Genomic DNA, 7,774 nt, shown 5'->3' with positions numbered 1-7,774 from the left:
GTATCAGATTTATTGAATGGCTTAAATTTACAATCAAGTATATAGTAACTGTACCAAGTAACTAATGTACATTGTATCTTTAGGAATATACAACTTGTTAGTTAAATTTTATTTTGTGTTTTGTTGTATGAGCTTATGATACCATAATATATGATATATATGCTGACCAATCACTACACTGTACCTCAATTTGATGTTATCTGTTCCGTCAGTCATATTAATGATTAACAGATGTTTGTATCAACATTGATAGAGATTTTAAAAGTTAGAAAATGGTAGTTTAATGATTTTCTGTCTTCAATTGTGACTTTGGTTCAGTAAAGAAAAAAAATGCCAACAATATGGTTTGAATACTTGGGGTAACGGGAAACACAAGAGTATATATTGAGAAAAGTCTTCAATTAAAACACACAGCTTCCGTATTGACTTTATTTTACCCTGTACTATTATTAGAATCGTGATAGAAATCACAACACTGTACCGTTGAGAGTTCACGTAACTTGGCAAGAATCATTTTGAATTTTGACTTCGCGACTCGTCCGAGGTCACGTGACACATTTGGCATTCTAGTTGTAGTGATGTGCAACGGGCACCTTTTATTCTACGCGCGTTACTTCGGTGATAAATTTGCATATTTATAACCACGTGATATTGATAGGCATGTCCCTCTTAAACAAAAATCACTTATCCTATTTGATGTACCTGTTAAAATAGTTCACTGCTTTTAATAATTACATGTAACAATAAATGTGGCTTCGTGACTCCACTGAGGTCACGGGACACAGTTAGATTTCTGTCTGTATGATAGATTCTGGTATTTGCATTGCTAGTTAATACTGATACTGATTAGTACGCCTCTTAGATGACTACACACTCTATAAAATCAATTCCTATATCTGGCAATTTAATCGCATGTAATTAATAGCAAGTTCAATTTTTATGACTTAAGTTGGTTTAATAGTGATTGAATCATTTATTTTTTATGTTCTATATTTGTTATAATTTCTTAGGCGAACCTAAATGACTTTTTGTGCCGTATAAAAAAATAGCAGCAAGATAAATTCCAGCTCTGTAGCCACGCCCTTCACATGAATAGTTGACATCTGTTTATATGGAAATGGTCATGGTGAATGGCAATCTCGATGGTGAGAAAGTAATAAAAATGAATCACAGGTTTACTCAACCCGCCACACTATGAAATGCTCTGATTAGATGGAAGTTTGAGCCTAGCAAGGAGTGATATAATTGGCCTGTTATGTTCAGATTCAAATAAGCATGAACCACTAATTTGACAGGGAAATGATACCTATAATGCAACAAGCTGTTTTAATTGCTGTTGTGATAGGGTTTTTATATTTCCCTGTCAAATGCATTTTTGGTTCACTGAAAAATGCAAATAATGTTTCCCTGTTACTTAGACTCTTATTGATCAAGGCATTTTTAAAATCTTGGGTGTTAACTCCCCTCATATTAAGACCAGGGTTCCCCATAAATAATGGTTGCATCTAATATTGAAATAAAAACGGCAGAATATAGCTTTGATTCATCTCGTTGTACTCTGGATTACTTTGAGCAAATAAAGATCCTAGAAAGTTTTTTTATATGCCTGTGTGTTTGTTTCAATTTCCCAATATGTTTGTTGCTATTGACAACAAATCAGTTCTTTGCAATGCTTCAGTCAATGTTTTTCTTCACTGCCTACCCAGCTCCTCGTCGGGCACTATGTGGCTGGTGTGGTATATTTAAGATGGGTTTAACCCACTAAATCAGCACAGACAGTAGGACAAATGTCACATTTAGTGCTCCAAGAAAATATTCTCTGTCCATGTGTATTCATATAAATAGATGCAGTTTCTTTGCTTTGAATCAAATTCACTGGTTTTGTACATACAGGTATACCAGTTTCTAGTTGAAATTTAGCCAATCTAATTACCCAAGACAGTTTGATATTTGCCACATGTGACAACACTCATTTTCAAGTGCCACTTTAGAACAAGTAGTCAAATATGATTATGGAGATGGTCATGTGAATGGCAAACTCGATGGTCAGAAAGTAATAAAAAGAATCACAGGCTTACTCCACCCATCCCACTATGCATTAAAAGGCTGTTTATATGGCCATTCATGATGGTTTCATGTTTCTTAATGAAAAACAATTTTAATTATACACTTGTACCCAACTGTGGGAATCCATCATACTGAACAACAGGTGTCAATTTTACTAAGAATAATGGACTTCTTTGCCATTAAAATTACTGGCCACAGCATATTCGGATGTTTTCCTATATTCAATAAAGAACGACGAATCATCCTATTAGATAACACGACCTTTCAACGTTTTGAGTAAATTTGGTGAAATATTTTATAAACATCAAAGCATATGTTACTAGGAATTATGCAGAATCGTGTTTCAGTTTAACGACAAACAATAATATTTTGCACATAGTACATATTCAGCAAAAATAAATCGTGCAAATTGGATGAATGAAAAATGAAAAAAAGTACCGAATTTTTATATGGTATGGGGTGCACTTGCCATGTACTATGTAAATAGTTGAAAACGTGTTTCAAATTGAGGGCAATGTTCTTTTTTGCATAAAGTACATATTCGGCAAGATAAATCGTGTAAATGGTTTGAACAAAAAACGAAAAAAAACGTGGTTATAGTATGCATTTATGAATTATAATGATTATAAATGTCACAGTTTATGTATGCCAGAACGCATAGTTTTTATTTTTATCGCATGGTTGTCTAAATCTGCCAGTCATTTTAAAATCAATGGTGCAAATAATAATCGTGATAGTTCAGTCATAACCTAAAGCTTTGTAAAAAAGCTGAAAACATTTAAATTGGTAATGGTTTCGTGACGGTGTAAATGAAATTACAGTATCATTGAATGATTTATAGCTTCTTGTTCCCACATAATTCACACAGTGAAGTAGGACATGTGACGTTTAATTATTTGGAAAATTTAGTATTTTGTATAATTTCTCACTCATGATTAGTGTACAGCAGTCGGGTATCTTTCAAATAAAATACATCAACATTCAGCGCCGGTACCTTTCTGAATTATTTCTCAGATGGAAATATGCATATAAAAGATAGGAAATAACATTTATTCCCTCAATGCAAAGGATCCTCTGCGTTCGGTACGAAGTCACATTATAAACCGTGTGTCTGGTGGTCTGGTTACTCTACTTTTCATAATGCTGAGTAAGTAGTAAAATCAGATAGCACCGGGTAACTGTCACTAGCAATTACAGGTCAGGAATTCCATTTACGCCGCACAATGATCAGTAACACACTCGGCAAGTATGTGAACGCAATAGACAAGTTTCGATTACCGCCGTTATCTTTGAAACCTCGCACTCTAGTGTGAACATGTTTCAATTTCGGCTGTGTATGGGGGTAATTATAATTTGGGCGCTATAAATATGGTCATGACCCAAAGATAAATGCATTAACTGTATCTGCTGGTCATGTAAACTGAATATTGATCGGTCACTAAGGTAACTAATTTTATTATACCAAATAAAGTAACCCAATGGTAAACGTTGACGATATTATACTGTTTTTAGTTGATGCGACGTCTTAAATTTTGCCAGTAATTGTGTCCAGTAAGTATCATTTGCTGTCCTTCATGAGTGTCATTCATTGTAGCAAGCTATGTCTTGGCATGCGTATAGGGTGTTTTTGTATATATGGGATAGCTGTGCATTGGCTGACATAGAATATCATGTTGCCTAATGTATTATGTCTAAGCGGGGACTCAGCGTACGATGTCGACTATTCGTGTGAAGGGCTTTGCGACAGAGGTGGGATGTTTGGTTCAATTTGCCGTTATATTTCTTATACGCCAGCAATATCCGAATTTATCATACAGACAGAAAGCTAACTGTGTCCCATGACCTCAGTGGAGTCACGAAGCCAGATTCCCAAATGCCGTGCCGAGTGCCGTCCAAGGTAAAATAAAGTGAATATTGAAACTGTGTATTTTTAATTGAAGACTTTTGTCAACATATATTGTAGTGTTTCCCGTTATATATATTGTAGACTTTTTTCCTTCACTTGTGTAACCAAGATTTGAGGTACAGTGTTGTGATTGATCAGCATAGGCTATAGCACCAATTTCTCCCTCGCATTTCGAAGAATTCGTAATATAACATCCCATAGACAAAGTAGTTCACAAAATTCCATATCATACAATGTTTGCATGGTTAAGTGTTTGTAATGTTTGCACTGAAATACAGTAACTCACAGGTTCATCGCTAAAGCAACGAGTTTTCATCTCCTGACCTGTGTTATAAAACTCCTTTAACAGGTACTATTAGATTAATAAAACATTTATTACATAACATACATCTGAAATAAGTATCCTTGTAATATTAAGTATTATGTTGTCCTGGATGACTCACGATTGATCAAGAAATTTTTTTATTTATTTAATCATATATTTAAATTAAGTTGAATTTCTACACTGATTACTAAATTGAATATATAGCTGCAAGCAGCAAAGTTGTTCAGATTTATATAAATTATAGTTATTATGTAATAATTAACAAGGTACTGAAATTAAATAAAGATTGTTCTACGTTTGCACTCATATTGGTTAAAAGTCGCTCAGAAGGGAATGTATATGATTCACTTCATTTATCATTCATTGCATATTTAATTTAAAGTACATTAAAATTGCTCCAATGACAAAAGTAAGCTGATTCCATGCTTCCAATATCGCCCAACTGTTGTACAGGGTGAAGATAATAATAACCAATAAATGCAAATAACACATAAGAAAAGCAACAGTACTAGAAGTACACAGTGATAGATGGTATGACATTGATACAAGAGATGGGAAACCTTCTTTGGTCAAAACATGTGAAGATGTGGAAACATATTTCCGTGAATGTCTGTTGCAAAAAAATGTAGTTCTTGATCAGTATGATCCGACATTGGTATCGTTAAATGTAGAAACTCAGTCATTGATGTGCTGGTCAGGATTCACGGACATTCACTTCGAGCAACATCTAACTACTTTGAGTAGGCAAAAAAAGAATAATTGGATCAAATCAAATCAAATTGTATATGCAAATCACTTGTCATGTGACCAGGTAACTTGTTTCTGAATGAATTTGTAGTTTGTGCACAGAGTATTTGAGAGTGAATAATTGACCAATTTGGTATTAGTATCAGATTTATTGAATGGCTTAAATTTACAATCAAGTATATAGTAACTGTACCAAGTAACTCATGTACATTGTATCATTAGGAATATACAACTTGTTAGTTAAATTTTATTTTGTGTTTTGTTGTATGAGCTTTTATGCATCTCAGGAGGAAATCTTGTCATTCGTGAATTTATTTTCTACCACACTAATGTACTACTAAATGATCTATCTACATTTTTATATTAATGTTTTTATTATTTTGATTTTTTGACTTTTATGAACTTGTATTACAAACATTGTATTATGATGGGCATTGGAATATGTACATGGCTATCATAGATATAGTACATGTGATTCATTCTAGTTGTAATGATGTGCAACGGGCACCTTTTATTCTACGCGCGTTACTTCGGTGATAAATTTGCATATTTATAACTACGTGATATTGATAGGCATGTCCCTCTTAAACAAAAATCACTTATCCTATTTGATGTACCTGTTAAAATAGTCCACTGCTTTTAATAATTACACGTAACAATACATGTGGCTTCGTGACTCCACTGAGGTCACGGGACACAGTTAGATTTCTGTCTGTATGATATATTCTGGTATTTGCATTGCTAGTTAATACTGATACTGATTAGTACGCCTCTTAGATGACTACACACTCTGTAAAATCAATTTCTATATATGGCAATTTAATCGCATGTAATTAATAGCAAGTTCAATTTTTATGACTTAAGTTGGTTTAATAGTGATTGAATCATTTATTTTTTATGTTCTATATTTGTTATAATTTTTTAGGCAAACCTAAATGACTTTTTGTGCCGTATAAAAATAACAGCAAGATGAATTCCAGCTCTGTGGCAACGCCCTTCACATGAATAGTTGATATTGTACGCCAATTCCCCGCTAGGACACAACATTTTAGGCAACATGATGGCAATTATGTCAGCCAATGCACAACTATCCCATTATATACAACAAAAAAAACCTTGTTTGCAAGCCACAACATATATTGCTGCAATGAATGGCACCCATTTTAGACGGCATACAAGAATTAATGGAAGTATAAAGCACTATTAAAAACCTGTCACTGGTAGCATAGTGGTTGCCGCATCAGACTCATGATCGGTAGACCTAAGTTCAAATCCTACCTCAGGCTGAACATCAGAAAAGTCGACCTTACCCTGCGTGAGTGTTCCACAAACTCAATGGAAAGGCCAATTCCACTGGCAGAGATTTATTCACTAACTAATTCGAAGTTAGCTCGTCTGCCTCTTCAGCCAAGGCTAGGCCCATGTCCGATAATAACAGGGGTTTGCGGCAGGAAGGGCATCCGGCAGATAAAGCCGTAGAAGAATATCAGTATAAATCGTTTATCTTGAAATTGACATGCGAGTACATTGCGATCCGACATCTTAAAATGGTGTTAGTACAGTTTTGTAGTTACTTTATTTGGTCTATAATTATCGAAATAGTATTTATTTATTACATTTATAACGTTGTCTTATCACAGATCAGTTACGTACGTCAGAAAAAATTCGGTGGAAGCCAAACTAATCCAAACATATAGAGTGCGATAGAACATACGGCACAAGAACAATGGTTGTTACTTTTTTGAATCTCGTGAAACTGGGCGAAAAACCAGCACAATAACAATAGGTTACATGCTAAAAGGGGTTAATGTAAGGCTTAAAATCGTGTCACCATTTGTTACATCTGTTATTATAACATTATAACCCACAAACAAAGGTAGTCTTTCTTTTCAATTCAGCAGGTTTTATTAATTGTACTACACGAACTATTGCCATATATTGAACGCGTGCGTTGTATATGATGACCCAAAAAGTAAATGCTGTAAAATGTGACATATCTAGCCTGTCAGGGTAGCGTCATCAAAACACACTCTTTTTTCATAAATTTTCGAAGTAAAAAGCACATGGGGGAGGGGGACAACATTTTCTTCTATAAATTTTGATAGAAAGTTTTGATCTGAAACCGAATTGCATTTAAAGGTGATGTGGGTCTCGACGGTGAACTTCAATCAACCTTTCCCGTGGGACAAGATAATACACGCGGATTGAACACTACCCCTTAGAAACGATAGCGAGTGGGTGTGATTTTGTATGTCACAATACATTACACCCATAGAGCTGTAGGAGTAGTCCCAGGCAACGCCATGGGTCAAAATCCAGGCATACCCACACTTAATATTGTTTGCATCTGTCCATCTCTGGAGTTGGTTGTGAATACATAGGGAGTCTATATCACAGATTTAATTGAAATAAAAACTATGTACTCCTCGTGTCACCATTTAGTATCATTCTCAGTCGTCCGATGCATTTGTCTCTGTGAAATGAATGAAAAAGTGCGTACGTGACGCAATCAATTCTTTAATGGTATCCTGTTGCAGATAGGTCTTTTTTGTCCACGAATTTAATATTCATGGAGATGTGGCATAAAATTGCCCAATCCCTTAGTTTGATGACGTACGTAATATTCCCCTTCCTGGTACGCGAACGCTGATTGACAAACGTCATACATGGTTAGACAGGAGTTCGATTTATCTATATAAATACAGATTAAATTACAGGGCTTCTCATTC

The sequence above is a fragment of the Saccoglossus kowalevskii genome, chromosome 8, assembly GCF_978046115.1.
Source record: "Saccoglossus kowalevskii chromosome 8, keSacKowa6.1, whole genome shotgun sequence".
NCBI classification, from domain to species: domain Eukaryota; kingdom Metazoa; phylum Hemichordata; class Enteropneusta; family Harrimaniidae; genus Saccoglossus; species Saccoglossus kowalevskii.
The sequence above is the reverse complement of the archived record's forward strand: the minus strand, read 5'-3'. Positions refer to the sequence as shown.